Below are 20,496 nucleotides of genomic sequence, written 5' to 3' on the forward strand. Positions count from 1 at the left end.
TGAGAGAGGGCAGGGAGGCGACCATGTCCAGCTGCTTGGACCTGGAGTCCCAGAATGCTCTGGTTCAAAGAGCGCCGCCAGTGGATACCTCAAATGGTATCCCGGATTGAGGACAACCACTGAGGCAAGGGAGCGCTGAAAGTCTTCACTCTCCTCTAAATCCCGCCCCAGTGCATCAAATAAAGTTTAACCACCACCACCACCAGTACCAATGTGCTGCCGGCTGTGAGAATCCGGTGGCGTCTGGGAGTTTTACTGAGGAAACCAGCTGTGCGTCTCCGCCCATTAACTGTGTATACTGAGATACAGCTTTCTATAGATATGCAGTGAAAGCTAGAGGCGAGACGCGACCTTTCACAAGCGCGTTCTGTGCACGCGATTGCGAGCCACGTACGCCGGCCTGTTACCAGGCGGCACTCGTTCCCAACTTCCATCACACAGCCATAAAAAGCTGTCCCCGAGTTTGAGTACCTGTCCCCACCCTCAGAGAATCGTCCTGGTAGCGTCCATGCCTCTCACAAGCCACCTCCCATCAGAGAATCATCTTGGTGGCATCCATGCCTCTCTCAAGCCACACCCTCAGAGAATCGTCTTGGTAACGTCCATTTCTCTCGCAAGCCACTCCCCTCTGAGAATCGTCTTGGTAACGACCATTTCTCTCGCAAGCCACCCCCCTCTGAGAATCATCTTGGTAGCATCCATTCCTCTCGCAAGCCACCCCCTCAGAGAATCGTCTTGGTAGCGTCCAAGCCTCTCCCAGGCAAATGCCCACGTGTGGACGCGTCCTTTTCATCTCTTTCTCCCGGGAGACGCGTTTTGGAGTAGAGCTCTTCGACGAGCGTTCTCCTGGAAATCCGACATAAACCGCATGCGCTGCAACGCGTCGCAACCGGGGTGACAAAAGAGCCGGTGCTGTCAGTGGATAGTGTCTTCAGTGTACTTCAAGAAGCGCCTCTAGCACTTTAAGGAGCTTTGCATTCCAATGGCAACAAATGGTAAGTCTGCACCTGTTCTACTAGTTCTTTCTATGCGCTAGGTGTTAAATAGTACTGCTTACAGCTACAGGGAGGCTGATTGTAAAACTATTGTGGCAGGGCGCCAAGCATATAATTGCGCGCTGGCTGCACCAGGAACGTCATTTTTTCTTGGAACGTAGTTGAAGAGCTCCGCCTGAGTCGTCCTCCAAACAAAAGCTTATTGCGGGTTGTTGCAGATCAGCCGCACCAAAATGCGATACCTAAGCATTCTGCGGATAGCGAAAAAAACCGCGTTTCTGTTAAGCAGAATTTGCAGACTTCTTCGCTAGATTGCATGGAGTGAAATTATTTTTTGGTGTAAAATACGACCAGTGCTCTACCCTGAAGGGAAAAATTTGAGCGCACGCCGTATTTGTAGACGGTTTTTGCCCATGTTAAAGGAGAGCTGAATGAATTTTATTGCATCGACTTTGCGCGATTGAACCTCGGAATATTGACGCACATCCAATCTATGCTTCATGTGTCAAGCGCGAACGGGCCTATAGATTTTAGATATCATCGAAATGCGACATCAAATCGTAGAGGCCCGTAGAGTGCGATGTCAGTGCAAGTTAAAGTATCACAAGTGGTCGAAATTTCCGGCCACATTCTATACGGCGTTCCTCACAGCCTGACCCTGTTTGGGGTGTTAAACCCCGTAAACCAACCTGGAGGTCGTGGCGTCGCCTGTTTGCTATCGGCGTCGAGCTGTTGTTTGCTCTCTTTGAACGCTGTAAGCCCAGAACGCGGTAAAGGACGTCCTGTCAACGAACCCTCTTTGCCGTTGTAGAGACGCCAACCTGCGCCTTTCGCTTATGCGCAGCATCCCTAGCTGAGGTTCTTGCACGGGGCCCTTGCGTCTTAAGTGCTTTCATTGCGAATGTCCCGGCAAGCCGAGGCACTCTGTCTCGACGCGCGTTAATACCCGCCAACGTAAGGTGCAAGCTTTTGATTCTCTACAGTCTAAAAAATGAAAATTGGTTTTTGGGGAAAGGAAATGATGCAGTAAATGTCTCCCATATCTCCGTGGACACCTGAACCGCTCCGTAAGAGAAATAATAAAGGAGGAAGTGAAAGAATAACGGAAAAAAGAGGTGCAGTAGTGGAGGGCTCAAGTGCGATGTCAGTGTATGTTAAAGACGCCATGTGATGAAAATTATTCCGCAGCACTTCACCACCTGTATCCCTCTCCGCGGCGCGTAAAAGTGGAAAAGCAGGAAACACGAGCGAATGCAAGCACAGGGGAGGAAAAGCATGAGGGAGGCTGAAGGGCAGAGAGCGGCTGCCTCCGAACGCGCATGACGCTCGCTTGAGCTTACCGATTATTGACAAGAGCGAACACGTTGGCGATAATGGCAATTTTAACGCGACAGCTTTAAGGAGCTCGTGTCAAAGAAAAGCCGCTGTGGTCGGCGTCGGCGGCTTCGGCCGTGAGCGAAAAATGACGCATCTTGGTGTACACCTGAACCGCGCCATAAGGGAAGAGATTTTAACGCGAAAGCCTTAAGGATTGATTGATAGCTAGATTTACTGATGGATTGATCGATCGATGTTTGCTTTCCTTACGGCGCGATCCGGGTGTCCAGCGAGAAATGTGACTCAGGCGTCATTTTCTTTGCTTAATAGCAATTGCTCATTTCATGTTCCTTCCCTTACGGCCCAGTTCGGGTTACCGCCGAGATGTGTCAGACAGGTGTACTTTCCGTAAATTGTCCTAAAGGCCACGCGTCGCGCCGAACGTGCGGTGGCGTTCCTTTCCGTGTACAACTACTCGGCAACGCTGCGACAGGCTGTCGCGTCTCACTTTTAAAGACGAATTTTAAGCGTCCTACAATTTTTGTTCTTTGGTTTGGTGTGGTTTGGTCTGGTTTATTCGGCTTAAAGTCCTAAAGCGATTCAAGCTATGAGAGACGCCTCGTGAAGGGCTGCTGACATTTTGACCACCTGGGCTTCTTTAACGAGCAGTGACATCGCAAAGTACACGGGCCTCTACAATTTCGCCTCCATCAAAACTTCTTGCTTTAATCCGGAGATTGGGTGCGGAAGTACCTCATCTCGTTTCTATATCCCGGGGCTCTGTCACTATCCCTCCACCTAAGCTCGCTTGGCCCTTCCTACTTGATTTTCAGAACATTCAGGCGTTAACAGCCTAAGCAAGGCAGCAATGTGGTCTAGTTGGTGTGAAAAACGACAACTGTCCTGCGTCCTCCTTGACCTCCACTACGGCACCTCTCTCTTCCTTTCTCCTTTCACTCCCTCCTTTATCCCTTTCCTTACGGCGCGGTTCAGGTTTCCAACGATATATCAGACAGATACTGCGCCATTTCCTTTCCCCCAAAACCAATTATTTATTATTTATTTCTGCGTCCTCCGTTCCAGTTGTCGTTTTCTTAGTGTGTAGCGCGTTATTCAAGCGAAAAGTTAAAAGCCTGTTTCATTTGGGGGATATATATTGGGCATCAAGATAAAAACTTTTCAAGCTTGGCGTTGGACTTCATTTCTTTACGGTCAATGTGGCGTGAAATTCTATGCGCTGCAAAAACCACGCCGCGCAGTAAATTCTTGTGCAAAACCTCATTTGTGTTCACGGCGGGTGCACGTGAACACAAACAATGTTGATTACAGACATGGTCGAGCAGATGAGTGCTTACTGGTGAACATTGCTTTTCAACTTGGTGTATTAGATTTTAATGGTGCTGTCTTACATGACTTGGTGACGGTTGCTTTGCCGCTCTGGAGGAGTTACGAGCGCTTTGTAGTGTGAGAAATGTAGTGGAACGGACTTTAGCATATTATCCTGCGGTGCCTTTACCTTGAGAGCCCTCTTCGAGAGAGGAACATACATTTAGAAGCTGTATTGAGGCTCTGGTGAGGTGTCCGCTTGCGTTGATCCAGACTACACGCATAAGCATGCATATATGCAATATTTAAGCATGCGCTATAGTGACTGCCCACCGAATAATCCACTGCTGCTCCTGCAGGTTAGTGTCGTAAGGTGCAGCTTTCTAAGAGCGCTTGGCTTTCGTTCGAACCGCCGCGCGTTTCACGTCCGAACCACAAGCATCGTTTCTTCTGCGTCGCGTCAGCGTTTCGGCTATTGGCGTCGCCGGGGGCGTAATTCCGGTGCTTAGAGCAAGCCGACGCAGGGAGTCTCACATATCTGGCTAGGTCAGGTGTGAGCGTCGGCACCTTAAATACCTCATAGGTGAAGATTGGCAAAAACGAATGTCTCGCCACGCGTGGCCAGCGAATTGCAAATCAATCCACATAGCTGTGACGGCACCACCGCCCCTGCGATCCCTGCCCTATTTAGTTCCTCTTGCTTCCGCAGTAGGTTTCCATCGCCGCTGAACCGGATGATAGCTATAGACAGACGATATTTGAGCGAATTTATCCATGATCTCCGGACATGTTCCTCTCGAGACGTCCCAAAGCATTCACGTGTTTGGTTGCCCTCTCCAGGGGGCTTCGAGCGACAACGCCGGTAGACGAGACGCTGGCGCGACGCGGAAGAAACGATGCCTCCTGCGTCCGTTGTACGTGTAGCGTTCAGACTTCGACGCTTCGCCTCCGCACAATCTTGGCGCCCTCGCAGCGCACCTCATGTGCCACTTCGCTGCGGAAGGCTCTATTAACGCGTACGCTTTGTATGGCCATGTTTCGGTTTCGTGTCACCACAAGCTTGTCATCACGATAGCGTTCGAACGAATTGAGCTGTAAGAAAAAGAATGGTTGCATTAAATAGAGCACCAAAAATCGTGAAGCATAAATCATGAGGGGCATGAGGGTTAATATTTATTTGAGCTGAAAATTCTCGCAATGTGGGCAGGGTCGGGGCAGAAGCGGCGCTGAATTCGAAAACACCGGAAGTGGGCGGAGCTAAAGCGTGGTGCCAAATTTAAAAAACCGGCGGTGTGGACAAAGCAAAGCGTGCCGCCATATTTGCAAACGAAGCGTGGCGCCAAGTTTCAAATCTCAGAATTGGCATTGATGGAACTTGATTAATTTAGGCAAACAGGGGAAAAGAGGGGCAAGGAGAGGCTAGGAGGCGTCAATGCTTGCGCATTCATCCAAGGCGGGTGCCGCAGTGATATCCTAATGGTTACAACTGTGGCAGCAGCTGCTGCCCATGCCGAGGCATGCAGTTGTTTCAGGATGTAATGTTGAAGGGCATTGCAAGGCACTTGACGCTGGCTTGTTGCGACCGCGCGCCCCTCCTGATAACGACTAACTGGGAAGCAGGCGGCTAAGGCTATGAGGACGAGGTTAATCACATGATCAGGGCGTTTTAGGCGCCAAATGATGCAGTGTGTTTCCCAATGTCTTCTGCTAAACAGCTGCGTCAGTAAATTTAAATCGCATCTGGACAGCCTCTGACTGCCACCAATCGGTATATTATGGGCGGACAATATTATACTGATAATAATACATCAGTGCGCAAAGTATAAACACAATGCAGAGACATCCGACTTGCCACAGCTCCATAGGACTTGAGTGAAAGATCCCGACAGGCAGCGGAACCACGCGTACAGAGGATATGATAAGACATATTAAACATGCAATGCTTTCATAAATATACATGTCCGCAGTCGCCGAGGTGTATTCCTGAAAAAGCAAGGTGTTATTTCTAGCGTTGGGCATAAATGCGCACTTTTGTGCTAACAGCATTAGAGCGCCTTTGCGTGCGTCGTACTCGTGTCTTCCAGCATTTATAAAACCGCGCGAAGAAGACGCGTATGGAGGACAAACAAAGACGCACACAGAAAACGCGTCTGCGCTTTCCGTAACAACTGATGGTGGCGTTCGCTATGGCTAACGTTGCATGGGCAGTAAAGTGCAAGCTACAACTGTGAGCTCTGGTTTGCATACGCACTCGATCAATGCATGTCTACGCATAATGAGGCATTCAGTTTTCTAGGAAAAACTCAGAACACCAAAGGAGTACAAGGAGTTCACGAGAAGATAAGTGATTTTCAAAAGCAGGCATTTTCAGCTTAAGCGTAGTGCATCATCGGGACTATCACTGGCAACAAATATTCTAGCGGCATTCGATGAACCTTTTTCGGCATGCTGAGTGCAGGCTTCGCAGTTTTCTTGAGCCATATCGTAGCGTTCAACTTCCCTGGATGGCACTATCACCTTTGGCACCAGGCGCATGACACTGCCCTGTTTGGTTTCAGTTGAACGCTCAGCCGTGAAAAACACGTATAAAAGTTATGATTTAAACCCTAATTGAAATTGCGCCATTTCTTTTCCCCAAAAATCAATATTTAATGAAGATTTAACGTTTAAAAGCGGCTCAGGCTGTTGTCGAAATTATTCTTGAGCCCTCCGGTATGGCCCCTCTTTCTTCTTGCACTCCCTCCTACGGAATGGTTCAGGTGTCTGCCGATATGTGAGACAGATGCTGTGTCATTCACTTTCATAAAAACCAATTTTCATGAGGGTGTGCTGTGCGACGTCAGTGCACGTTAAAGATCCCCAGGTGGTCGAAATTAATCCGGTGCTCTCCACTACGGTACCTCTTTGTTCCTTTCTTCTTTCACTCCCTCCTTTATCTCTTCTCTTACTGCGAGATTCAGGTGTCCAACGGTATATGAGACAGATATTGCGCTATTTCTTTTACCCAAAAATCTAATTATTATAATTATCAATGAGGGTTTAACGTCGCAAAGCTCCTCAGGCTATGAAAGACGCCGTAGTTAAGGGCTCTAGAAATTTCGACCACCTGGATCATTTTATCGTGCACTGACGTCGGACAGTACAGTTAAATGAATTTGACTATGGTGCCACATCTCGGCTACAGCCACTTTACTAGTTTCACAGTGCCGATAGAGTTAGAAGCCATTCACTCCGACGCCACGCACATAATTTCTAATGCTCAGCACGCCTGTTGAAATTATTTAAGGCGGAGAATGGCGCCGCTTGCCTGCAAAATTTTATTGAACGCGCAACATAGCTCTATGCAGATCACAAAAGAAACAAACGCTCCGCGGTAGCTCAGTGGTTAGGGCGCTCGACTACTGATCCGGAGTTCCCGGGCTCGAACCCAACCGCGGCGACTGCGTTTTTATGGAGGAAAAACTCTAAGGCGCCCGTGTGCTGTGCGATGTCTGTGCACGTTAAAGATCCCTAGGTGGTAGAAATTATTTCCGAGCCCTCCACTACGGCACCTCTTTATTCTTTTCTTCCTTCACACCCTCCTTTATCCCTTCCCTTACGGCGCGGTTCAGGTGTCCAACGACATATGAGACAGACACTGGGCCATTTCCTTTCCCCAAAATCCAATTAATATTATTAAAGAAATAAATAAATGCCCGCACACCAAGGAATATAAAGGAACGAGGCTGCTCACACAGCCGCCCGAACGTCTCTCCCCCGAAATTCCACTGACTTCCCAGACTCTGTCTAGACTCCTGTATACGGACATTACAGCAGATCTGCGCCTCAGTAGGCAGACGTTCCCAGAGCCCGCCGAGCGCCAAGATAGAACTGAGTAAACACACCACAAAAGGCTGCAAACGGGGTCGTTTCTAAGCCCTTCGATGCTGAAGTATACAGAGCCAACTTTATCTGGGCACTTTAAATTTTGTGACATGTAGGCAGACGCATATTATATCAGAAGAAGAAGAAGAAGACTTTATTTCCACCATGTGCAGTACACAGATGGAGGACGACGGAAAAAAAGCCGTCAATAGGCGGCTTGACGAGTCCGTCGCCCCACTTAATGAGCAGCGTTTGGTGAACAGCAATCAATTCATACAGTCAAACAAAAGAAAATGAAAAACACTTGATCAGTGCAGAACAGAAGCAAAACAGAGTGGTCCGAAAAATGAAATAGCCAGAAAAATGCGCATATAGAGTAAATAAGCCAACGAGAGTGGGTTGCGAGGCGACCTTCTCCGGTTTCTTGAACCTGGAGTCCCAGGGGGCTCTTGTTCAAAGAGCGTGGGCAGCGGCTACCGCTAATGGTGTCCGAAAAGGAGGACTACCACCCAGGCAAGGGAACTGTGAAACCATCTACTCTCCTTTAAAACACGCCCCAGTGCTTTCAATAAGGTTTTAGCAACACCACCGTTAAAACTAATGTGGATTACATCACCTATTCTAGGATATACCAAGCGAAAGATGTTGGTGTTCACTGTATTCATTATCATCGGCGTTGAATATGTTCTAGACAGCGATGGTTTTGCGCAAAGGAAGGGCGCATAACTGGCTCCCTGGATATGAGGACACCTCATTCGTGCTTTGATACATGTGGTGGTGGTGAGAGAGATGTGGTTTGAATGCATTAATGCTGGAAGCGTTGCGGCTGACATGCGGCACTGCAGCAATAGCTAGGCCGCAGCGTTTATTTGGTGATGAATCTCTCGCGATCAACTATTTACTGCATGCCATCTCCCATGGTGGCCGGGAAGCGCGCTGGCTATCCAGTGTGCGGAACGCAATCATAGTAGATTGAGCTCTCTACTGACCCACGTAACCGGTGTGCGCCTTTCCTTTCATGAAAATGAACGGCCTTTGCATAGTTGTTAACTCCAATCAACTCTATGAAGGACGTCGACTCACTTGATTTGTTTGGTATTTGAGCACAGGAAATGGCACAGTAACCATTTCACATAACTCTGTGGACACCCGAACCACGCCTTAAAGGAAGCGATAAAGGAGGGACCGAAAGAAGAAACAGAGACCTGCAAATGTAAAGTTGGATTTTGAGGAAAGGCGCGGCGCTGCGCACCGGCGGATTGCCTGTGGCTTGGTGCTACTACTGCCGCCGGCGCAGTAGTGGCTAGGGACAGAGAGAGAAATATCGCGGCGAGGCACGCATTTTAACGCTAGGGCCTCCTCGGAGCACCGCAATGGCGAAATCTCAAGTTCGCTTTCAGTAAAGCTTTCGCTTTAATATTCTCCCCGCTGTGAGAATAGGGTATGGATATGTGGTGGAAGCTGCGATCGCGAGACGCCACCTCCCACAAGGGACCTCTTTGGACGCACACGCAAGCCACAGACGGCGGCCTGTTCCGGCACACGTTCCCACCTTCCATCGCACAGCAACAGATAGCTGTCTCCGAGTATTAGCACCTGTACCCCCTCAGAGAATCGTCTTTGTAGCTTCCAAAACCTCTCGAAAGCCAATTCCCAAGTGCGGACGCGTCTTTTTCAACTGTTTCCCGCGAGTGACGCGCTTCTGTTTTAGGCAGTTGGACGAGCGTTCGCCTGGAAACCCGATATTCACCGCACGCGCTGCAAAGCTTGGCAACTGGGGTGAGAAAGGAGCCGGTGCTATCAGTCAAGAGTGATGCCGAGCAGTCAGTCAGCTTGAGGGCCATTAGTGGCCTATAAGTATTATTTTGTGGAGGACGAGGAGGTGTTGTGTGTCGAGGAATTTCGCTTCGTCTGTGGATTTACTGCCATTTTTGCTGTTTGACATGAACACTGACGAAACCTCAGAGCGCCAGCCACCGGACTTACCAGAAGAAACATGGCGCCCACTCTCAGTGCAGTTGAAGAAGCGTCTCTTGAACCTCGAGGGGCATATCCCTCCAACGGCAGCAAATGGCAAGTGTGCACCTGTTCTACTAGTCCTTTTAATGCGTTAGTTGTTCATCAGTACTGCTCACGGCTACAAGAAGGCGCGATTGTACAAATGCTTTGCAGGACGGCATGCATATAATTGCGCGCTGGCTGCACCGGTAACCTCCTTTTTACTTGGAACTTAGGTGAACAGCTCCGCCTGAGTCGTCCAGCAAACAAAAAATTATTGCGGGTTGCAGATCAGCCGCACCGAAATGCGTTCAGCGGATAGCGAAAAAACCGCGTTTCTGTTAGGCAGGCATAGCAGAATTCCTCGCTAGATTGCGCGGAAGGAAATTGTATTTTGGTTTAAAACAGGACAGTGCTGAACCCTTAAGAGACAAATGTGAGCGCTAAATATTATCTTACATCGTTTTTGCCCGTGTTTTTGAGATGCTGAATGAATTTACTGGTTCACCTTTTTGGGATATAACCTTGGGTTATTCACGCACATCCCATTTATGGTTTATGCGTGAAGCACGAACGTGCATAAAGAATTTCGCTTCATCGAAATGCGACATGAAATTGTAGAGGCCCGTAGTGCGCGATGTCAGTGCATGTTGAAAACCCGAGGTGATCGAAAATTCCTGAGCCATCCACTACGGCGTCGCTCATAGCCTAATTCACTTTGGGATAGCAAAATCCCATAAACCAAACCAATTTCGAGGCACTGGAGTTCCTGTTTCCTATCGACGCCGAGCTGTTTTGCTCGTTTTGAACGCTGCAAGCCAATAACACGGTAAAGGACGTCCTGTCAGCGAACCCTCTTCGCTGTCGCAGAGAGGCCAACCTGTACGGGTTGCTTGTGCGCAGCGTCCCTAGCTGAAGTTCCTGCACAGGGCTCTTGCGCGTCGTTGACCGCGGCAGTGCTTTCATCGCGAATGTCGAGGCACTCCGTCTCTGTATTAGGTTGCGCGTCTCTAATGTTGTCTTCGACTGATCGCTTTAGATCGCTCTAGAGCGCTCTGAGAGGCGACCGCACATTTGGCTGGTCGAAACCGGCCGCTCTGACTACATTCGGCTGGTTCTTTCCGAGCGCTCGACGCGCCCCGAGAAAAAGTCAGAGCGACTCCGAGATGCGTCAATGTGACAGAGCCACTTCCGCCATTTCGCCAAAGCGGTGCGAGGCCTCGGCGTCCCCTCCTAGCTGCGGGTAGGCAGGAGCAAGTGTAGGCTTTTGATGCAGTGGTGGCGTCCTTGGTTCGTTGTGTTTTGCGGGTGCCGCGCTGTGTGACGCAAAATGTCAGAGACGCCGGATTACTACGCTAGGAACGCGGTCCGTGTTGCTGTCGCATGACAACAGCGATTCCAGCAGCAGCTCACACGAGGACGACAGCGCTATCCACAAGGCGGCGATGTTCGGAAAATGAGCGTCCCATGGGACGGAAAACCAGGGTAGCGATCGCTACAGGCTAAGCGGCGACCGCGATGGAAACTGTGTGCGGCCACGTGCGGCTAATGGTAATCAAGGAACGTTACGTGCGGCTACTGCAGACATCAGCAGCGGTGCCGCGTAGCCGCTTCCGCTCTAAAAACTGGCTGACCATTCGGCTTGACTAGTCTCGCTATGCGCTCGGAGCGAGAGCGCCTCTCACTCTGCCGGATCTTAACCGGATGGCGGGAGCGACCAGTCGAAGACACCATAAGCGCCGCTGCACTGTTCACTGCGCCGGTACCTCGCGTCTGTAATTGGCTCTCCACACCTGCGAGGCGCATTAATTCCGGGTAACTTCAGTTGCAAGCGTTTGAATCTCCGCTGTCTAAAAATTGAAAATTGGATTTTGGGGAAAGGAAATGGCACAGTATCTGCCTCTCATCTTAGTGGACACCCGAACCGCGTCGTAAGAAAAGGGATAAAGGAGAGAGTGAAAGAAGAAGGGAAGTATTTAGATGTCGTAGTGGAGGGTTCATGTGCGATGTCTGCATTTTAAACACGCCATGTGGTCAAAATTATTCCGCAGCCCTCCACTTCCTGTATCCCTCTGCGCGGCGCGTAAAAGTAGAAGAGGAGCGAGCACGAGCGAATGAAAGCACAGGGGAGGAAAAGAATGAGGGAAGGTGAAGGGCACATAGTATCTGCCACAGAACGCCCATGACGCTCGCTTGACCTCACCTAATGGCGAACGCGTCGACGCTACTGGCAATTTTGCTCTTTGGTGTGCTGTTATTTGATTTATTGGGTTTAACGTCCCAAAGCGACTAGAGCTAGGAGGGACACCATAGTGAAGGGTTGCAGAAATCTTGACCACGTCGATTTTTTTAACAAGCAGTGACATCGCACAGTACATTGGCCTGCAGAATTTCGCCTCAATCAAGGTTCCTTGCTTTAATCTGGACACATTGCGCGGAAGGATCTCATCTCGTTTCCATGTCACTGGGCCCCGTCACTATCTCCCCAGCCCCTCGCTTGGCTCTTAATACTTTATTTCCGTATACATTCCGGTGGTTGCCTAGACTGTTTCATTTGCGGGATGAATATAGGGTCCCGCGTTAAAACTTTGCAAGCTCTGTGTTGGACTCTATTTCTTTACGGTCAGTGTGGTGTGAAATTCTGTGATCAGGAAAACCACGCCGAGGCAGTAAATTCTTGTGATAATAATAATTGGTTTCTGGTGAAAGGAAATGGCGCAGTATCTGTCTCATTTATCGCTGGACACTTGAACCGCGCCGTAAGGTAAGGGATAAAGGAGGAATTGAAAGGATAAACGAAGAGAGAGGTGCCATAGTGAAGGGCTCCGGAATAATTTCGGCCACCTGGGGATCTTTAACGTGCCCTGACATCGCACAGTACACGGGCTTCTTAGCTTTTTTTCTCCATAAAAACGCAGCCGCCGCGATCGGGTTTGAACCCGGGAACTTCGGATAAGTAGTCGAGCGCCCTAACCACTGAGCCACCGCGACGGGTAAGAATAAATTCTTGTGCAAAAACTCATTTGTGTTCACGGCGGGCGCAGGTGAACACAATGATGATTACAGCGATGGTCGGGCATACGAGTGCTAGCTTGTCAACATTGCTTTTGAACTTGCTGTATATGATTTTAATGGCACTGTCTCACATGATTAGGGGACGGTTGCTTTGTCGCTCGAGCGGAGTTATGAGCGCTTTGTAGTGTGAAAAATGCAGTTGAACGGACTTGAGCTTATCATCGTGCGGCGTCTTTACATCGAGAGCCCTCATCTAAAGAAGAACCGACATAGAAAAGCTGTATTGTGGCGCTGGTGAGGAGTGCGCTTGCATTGGTCGAGCCCCAAAGTAGCGGTGCCATAATCATGAGCTATATTCACAGCCCACCGAATCATCCATTGCAGCTCCGACGGGTTAGTGTCTGACAGTGCAGCTTTCTAAGAGTTCGTTCGAGCCGCCACACGTTTCAAGGTAGAACCACAAGGCAGCGTTTCTTCGGTGTCGTGCTAGCGTTTCTGCTACTGGCGGCGCCGAGGCGAAATATCGGAGCTTCGCGCGAGCCGACGGCAGGGAGTCGCAGATATCTGGCTAGGCCAAGTGTCAGTGTCGCCACCGGAAATACCTCGTATGCGAAGATTGGTGAAGGCTTATGTCTAGCCGCGTTTTGGCAGCTACTTGCAGATCAGTCCACGCCTCTGTGACGCAACCATGTCCCCTGCTGTCCGCGTGCTACTGTCCTCCTCACCACCGCAGTAGGTTCCTGTCACCGCTGAAGAGTACGTTAGCCACTGAAAGAGGATAATTGAGCGGCTTTATCCAGCATCTCCGGACATCCTCATCTGGAGACGCCCCAATGCCCTCACGTGTTCGCTCGCCCTCTCCTGCGGGCGTCAAGCGGCAGCACCGGTAGACGAGGCGATGAAGCGACGTGGAAGAAACGGCGCCTTGTGCGCTCCGGCGTTCTTGTAGCATTCAGACTTCGAAGCTACGCCTTGGTACATTCTTGGCGCTCTCCGAAAGTGACTCATGTGCCACTTCACTGCTTTTGACAAATGATGCGTGTTCATTGTAGACTGTGTTTGCGGTTTGGTGTCATCACGGGAATGTTCCAACCAATTAGTTTATAAGGAAAAGAATGGTTGCATTAGACAGAGAATCGCAAAATATCACAGGGAAAATCATGAGGTGCACGTGGGGTAATAAGTTAGAGCTAAAAATGTCAAAAAAGCAGGCGGGGCCGGAGAAACCTTGGCACGAATTTTGAAAACACCTGAAGATGGCAGAGTTGAAGCGTGGTTGTAAATTTGAAAAACTAGAAGCGGGCGGCGCCGGAGCAAAAGTCGCGCCAACTTTATAAACTGGAAGTGATTGCGGAGGTAAGCGTGGCGCGAAATTTGAAAATGACGTGTGGCGCCAAGCTTGACAAATTAAAATGGAGTTTGAAGAGAGGCGAAGAGGGGCGAGGAGGCGTCCATGCTTTCGCATTCCTCCAATACGGGTGCCACTGTGATCTTATAATTTTTATAACAGTGGCAGTTGGTGCTGACCATGCCGCGCCATGTAGTCGCTTCAGGATGTAATGTTCAAAGGCGTTTCATGATACTTGACGCCGGCTTGTTGCGATCGTCGTCTCATAACCACTAAACGCGAGGCACGCGGCTATGGCTATGACGACTCGGTAAGTCACATGATCAGAGGCGTTTTCGGTGCCTAGCATTGCAGTATGTTTACATTGTCTTCTATTGAACAGCTACTTCGATAAATTTATATCACATCTGGGCAGCCTGCGACTACCACTAATCGGCGTATTATGTGCGGATAATGATAATGATACATCACTGCGCCAAATATAAATAAGATGTACAGGCATCCGGCCTGGAGAAGCTCCATAGGGTTTGAGTGGCAGAGCCCGACAGGCACAGGAACTGCGCATACATATAAACAGGGCATGATAAGACATTAAACATGCAATTCTTTCATTAGTATACATGTCCGCAGTCACCGAGGTGTAATCCTGAAAACCAGGGTGTTATTTTAGCGTTAGACATAGATGCGCACTTTAATGCCATCAGCATTAGAGTTCCTTCGTGTACGTCGTACTGGTTACTTTCAGCAATTACAGAACTGCACGAAGACAGGGAATGAGGAGAGGCCAACAGAGAGCGAGAGAGAGAAAACTTTATTTGCCACTTGAGCGCTGGGAGTTAGGCCACGTGGGCCGAGTGTGGCCCCCACGTGGGGGCGAAGTCTTGAGCACAAGAGATGCGAATACGCACACACACAACGCATCTGCGCTTTCTCTAACAAGTGGTGGTGCTGGCGTCTGCTATGGGTAACGTTGCATTGGAAGCAAAGAGGAAGCTACCAATTGGCTAGGCCTAATGAGGCCTTCTGTTTCCTTGCCACCGCTCAGAGCAGCAAAGAAGTGCAGGGTGTTCACAGGGAAGATAAGGGGAGATCATCTTGAAGTGTTAAAAATGCACAAATTTTTATTTTGCACGGTATCATATTCGGGATCTATGCACACTTTAAAATACTGGCCAAAAAGATTTGAGGGCCTATTTTCACCTAAATTTACAAAAAACATGCATTTCGCGTATACGAAGGGCAGAAATGTGACTTCGGAGCGAAATGCGGCAGAACATCGTGCTCCTCGCGTCCCACAACTGTCTTCAATGGCCGCCATCATAGTTTTGTTTGAAAACTAAGCCCCTTTCCCACATCCTGGTATTACTGTTGTGAGATATTTATTGAAAGGCCCGCATTGCGCTGTATTTTAGGCCTCCGCAACTACCTTAAAAGCGCTGGCACACAAGCATCAAATGCGTTTTTCTCGGCTTCGTGTGTTTCGGAACCGTGACTAGCCTTACGGGAGTTTATAATACGTTTTTATGGTGCAATTTCAGTTATTATTCTACCGTAGAATTCTGAAATTACTGAATTGTGGAGAAATGCTATATTTTGTTCGCTGAGTCGAACACTACTGAATTTGTGAACAATAATGTCACCTAGCTACAATTCATAATTATGGTGGTTGGACATACTTGAACAATTTTATACATTGATATACCTAAATAAAGCATAAATAGCCAAGCTCCAGAGAGCAGACTTTTGGCTACGGCTTCATTTCAATCGAAAGCAGAAAATGGTGAAAGAAAGTGTCTTAATAACCCAGAAGAGTTTAGCTAAATAGGCTTCAGTTATTTTCGAATTTATGGAATCTAATTGAGACATGCAGAAACCTATTGTATTTCTAAACCAGGAAGAAACACATATGCACACACAATTTCACTACGATATCTTTAATAACAAATTTTCATTTCAAGCCGGCCATCTCCCCATGAGTAATTTTCAAAAACGGGCATATTTAGTTATAGTCATGATTGTTTCGCGAGCATAGTGACCGCCTTGATGGACGCCGAAACGGTTATGATAGAAGTTGACGGCGCATTAACTTTAAGAACGGCTTATTAACTTCTAAGTGTTAACATTTAGGAGCTTGGTAGCAATTAGATAATTGTAGCGGGCCGTCAGGGCAGCTAGCGCGAGTTAGTTAATGTGTAAAAATATATTAGTGCGTAATCATTGTATGGCTATGTTTTCGGTTTCGTGTCATCACGACCTTGTCATGGCGAGAATGTTTTAATGTTATAAGGAGAATGGTTGCACTAGATAAGAGCATCGAAAAATATCGCAGGGGAAATCATAGGTTGCATGTTGGGTAATTAGCTGCTAATTAATATGAGGACGAAATATGACACAACGAGTGGGGCGGAAGCAAAAATGGCGCTAATTTGAAAACATCGGAACTGGGCACAGCTATAGCTGGCGCCAAATTTGACAAACCGGAAGTGTGGACGAAGCAAACCGTGGCGCCAAATTTCAAAACGAAGCGTTGAGCCAAGTTTTAAAACACGAAAAGCGCAATGATGGAACTTGACTAATTCAGGCAAAGAGGGGCAAATAGAGGCGTGGAGGCGTCAATGCTTACGCATTCTTCCAGCGCGGGTGCCGCAGAGACCTTATAACGTTTTCTCTCGGCTCTACGACGCATAGAACTTCGTCCGTCCAGACGCATCGAAGAGGCGCGGGGCTGCTGCGGAGCCTGCACAGTCACTACCAGGAAGTGACGTAGGTCAGAACAGACCCATGGCACTAATTTCGCGCTTTCCCTCTGGTGCGAGCGGCGGTATGCCAGGCACTGCTCCAGCAGGGGCGGAGAGAGGTAGCCGTGGCTACGCTCTGCTTACGAGTCCCTTAGGTACGCCTAAACAGCTGAAATTTCTCACGCCAGTGCACTGAGTAATAATAATATTTATTGGTTTTTTGGAAAGCAATTGGCGCATTATCTGTCTCATGCTTCGGAGGACAGCTGAACCGCGCCGTAAGAGAAGGGATAAAGGAGGGAGTGAAACAAGAAATAAAGAAAGAGGTGCCGTAGGGGAGGGCTCCGGAGAAATTTACACCACCTGGGGATCTTTAACGTGCACTGACATCGCTCAGGACACGGACGCCTAAGCGTATTACTTCGATGAAAACGCAGCCGCCACGGTGTGGTTCAACGCGGGAACTCCGGATGAGTTGCCGAGCGCTCTAACCACTGAGCCACCGCTGAGGGCAGTTTTACATTTATTCACACCTGATAATTGAAATTGGATACGCTAAAGGATCGCTACTATTCAATAAATGCAAAAAGAGTTTAAGAATTGATACACAAGACTTCATTCGCAGATTTAACTCGATTACTAACAAATATGATATGACGTCCGCCATCTCATTCGATATATGATCGCGACAGAATCATTTTAGCTCAAACAGCCTATGAGCACAAACTATATTGCTTCTCACGACAGAATTTCAGGCCAGACCCTAATGAATGCCATCCCTTTTGCCTAAGTTAGACATATGGAAGGCTTTTGCTTGATACGTGACAAGTACTCAGTTCTGGTCCTCTTTATTTCCGCCTACCGTGTTGCCATAAATATCTATGGCGAATAGTGGACTTTGTACAAAGCTCTGTTTGGTTGGCTGGGAATTGCTTGACTCGTTAACTCTACAAATTCCACGTTTTGGAAAAAGTGCCACCTGCTTTTATAACTGTGCACATTTTGTTTCAGCGCCACTCGCTTCAACCGGCCAGGCCTTTGAACAACTCGAGCCCTTTCAGGTAAGCAGCGTTTATCGCCCACGAGCTCTCATATCGCGTCGTGTACTTTGTCTGTCCATTAGTGTGCCTTACGTGCCGTCGTGTTCGCGCAGTTTGTACTCGATCACTTCAAAGTTAACAGTCAATGACAATTGTTGGTGCCTACTTTTACCTCCCAAAACAGCAGTTTCGCTTATTAGACGCTTTTTAAGGGGGGATCCGTATTTCCAGAAGTCACTCGGTGTTTATGTCGCGCATAGAAATTTCAAGATTCTTGAAGTTGCATGCATCGAAATACTGCAGCCGTGACCCAGGGCAGGACATCATGGCCGGAAATTCCACTCAGCATGTCGGTGCCGCCGCGACTGTGCCACAATGGCATCAGCGCGCGTTTAGTTATTGATTCATTATGCTGTTAATGGCCATCTTTCGAGGTTACTGCTTAAGAGAGGGAGGGGGTGGCAGTAAATGTTGGTAGATTTTTGGAGAAAGTAGATGGCGCAGTATCTGTCCCACATATCTGCAGAATTCTGAACCGCGTCATAAGGGAAGGGATGAAGAAGATAGTGACAGAAGAAAGGTAGAAAGAGGTGCCGTAGAGGAGCGTTCTGGAATAACTTCGACCACCTGGGGATCTTTACGTGCACTGACATCGCACAGCACACATGCGCCTAAGCTTTTCGCCTCCATCGAAACGCAGCCGCCGCGGTCGGGTTCGGATCCGGGACCTCCGGATTATCAGCCGAGTGCGCTAACCACTGAGCCACCGCGGCGGATGTGTGGTACAAAAAAGAAAATGTCAGTGACAACATAATACAGAAAAGGCAGACAAAAATAAACAATAATGAAAAGAAAGTGTACGCGCAGTATTGTACTTATTTTGAGAAAAATTTTACAACGCTAGTGTTATCACTAGAATATGCAATGATTAATACAGCTAAATCGCTAAAGCCAAGCTAAATCATTGCAACAAAATATTAGGGTGCATGAGGAATCTTCCCATAAGGCGGATCTTTAGATAAAACAAAGATTGTAAGGAAGAAAGGGTGACACCTTTAGGACTGTGGGTTAAGGTACATGTAACTCCAGCCACGGATTAGGTCTTGAAGTTTTATTGTGCCCGATTCCGTAGCGATGTTTGATGGTAAATGGTTCCATGCGATGATCGTGCCTAAAATGAATGACTTCGCGAAAAAGAATTCCTGAAAATGTGCGGCATCTGAGCGTCTGAATTTAAACGCCGGCATTTTTTATGGTGACAGAGTGACAGCGATGGACAGCTCGCTCTCCGGACAAAGCTGTGGGGACCCAAACACCTTATATTGGACACGAATACTCTAAGAGGGAGGGTGGTGTTAGGAAGAGACATTACGAAGAAAGAGTGCTATGACACAAGTGAGCGGCGGCTATGTGCTATGTTGCGCTATGTATTTTTTGTGTACTAGGAGGAAGAGAAAGCTTCGAAGAAAGCACTAAGCATCGAGTATATGCTGCGCCAGAGTCACCAAGGCCAAGTTGTGCGTCAGTTGGTCAGATATCAACCACACGCGCTTGACTGGGGGCTGGAGTGTGGAATAAAGGGGATTAATGTGCTTCAGGGCAAGTGCAAAGGATATGTTTCAGATTAATGTATGGTTGCGGAGAAGTTGAGACATTCAGGAGGGCGATGGAAAAATCAGGATGCTCTAATTGACGCCGAACGTTATTGATCAGCAAACACTCCGTTTTTAAATTCTATGTTGATACAGCCTGACGTCGCGATTCCCTTAAGACATGAAAAAATTCTATTAAGGAAGGGCGTTGAACTGAATGAATCGAGATTAATCTAACTCATGTTTTTTCAGCTCTGGGAAGGTTTCCTATTTATATGGTATGAGTAGACATGTTCAGGCGAGCAAGCTATTTGGAAATTTTCTGTGCGCACCACCTCCCTCTCTTTCTTAAAAATATAGTTTTCATATGGTGTGTGGGAGTATTCGTATTTTAGTTATTCTAGTTCCTAGTGCTAACTTGTATTAGACGGTGGAAACATTAGGCTTATCCATTATTTCAAAGCCTCCAGAGCCCACACAACATTCTTCCTTGCTCCCTGGATTCAGAAGGACCCAAAGGTCTAGTTCGACACCCTGACTCTGAAGTCGATGGTAGTTACGTGTCTTTGTGCTACGGAAAGCTTAGGAACACGCAGGCACTCAGAAAAATTTCTGGAGCACTGCTTGTGATGCTAAACTCTCTCCTCTTATGGCATCGCAACGCCTTGTGCGCGATCAGCTTTCAGCTCGGGCACTAACAAGCCCCCATTCTATGCACACCCGTGAATTCCAGGTGCCGGGAGTTGCAGCGAGTAACGAGAGCACTACAGTGCCTGACATTCCATCTTTGGAACCAGCCTCGCGAGAACCGTGGCGCCCCGAGGAACGTGAGTATCTGCGTGTGTGTTTTTTTGAAGCGAAAAGCTTCGCTACGCCAGCTTTTCGAGCCCTCAGCGGGGCTGCAAAATTGACCTTAAAAATACCTTCAAGTTAGCGGGGCCGCAAGTTTGACCTTGAATGCAGTTAGATGCCAAACCATGAGAAAACTGGTGCACTCAAGTTCAACCTGACGGCAGCTACAGCAGTAACACCAGCGTCTGTTACACCATCTATCTCGACTTTGACCTTTAACCATCATTCAAGCGGGATATCATCTACCGGAATCGCATGTGGTCATGAAAGTGGGTTCTGCATAAAACGCGGGTGCACGTTGATCTGTTCGGCGGAACACTAGGTGTGACCGAGGTGACGCCTGCCGTGGAGAGCGGCAGAAGTGCGCTTCGTCACCGCAGTGCAGAGAGAGGAAAAGAGGCATCTCAGTTG

General features: G+C 48.4%; 1 long non-coding RNA gene across 1 annotated transcript; it reads left to right on the plus strand.

The window, feature by feature from the left end:
• The first annotated feature begins 816 nt into the window (after positions 1 to 816).
• On the plus strand, positions 817 to 20,057 carry LOC144106372 (uncharacterized). The gene is made up of 3 exons (XR_013308988.1): positions 817 to 995; positions 17,613 to 17,662; positions 19,967 to 20,057. It is a non-coding gene; the product is annotated as an uncharacterized LOC144106372 (long non-coding RNA).
• Positions 20,058 to 20,496: the final 439 nt, after the last annotated feature.

Source organism: Amblyomma americanum, chromosome 1, assembly GCF_052857255.1.
Source record: "Amblyomma americanum isolate KBUSLIRL-KWMA chromosome 1, ASM5285725v1, whole genome shotgun sequence".
NCBI classification, from domain to species: domain Eukaryota; kingdom Metazoa; phylum Arthropoda; class Arachnida; order Ixodida; family Ixodidae; genus Amblyomma; species Amblyomma americanum.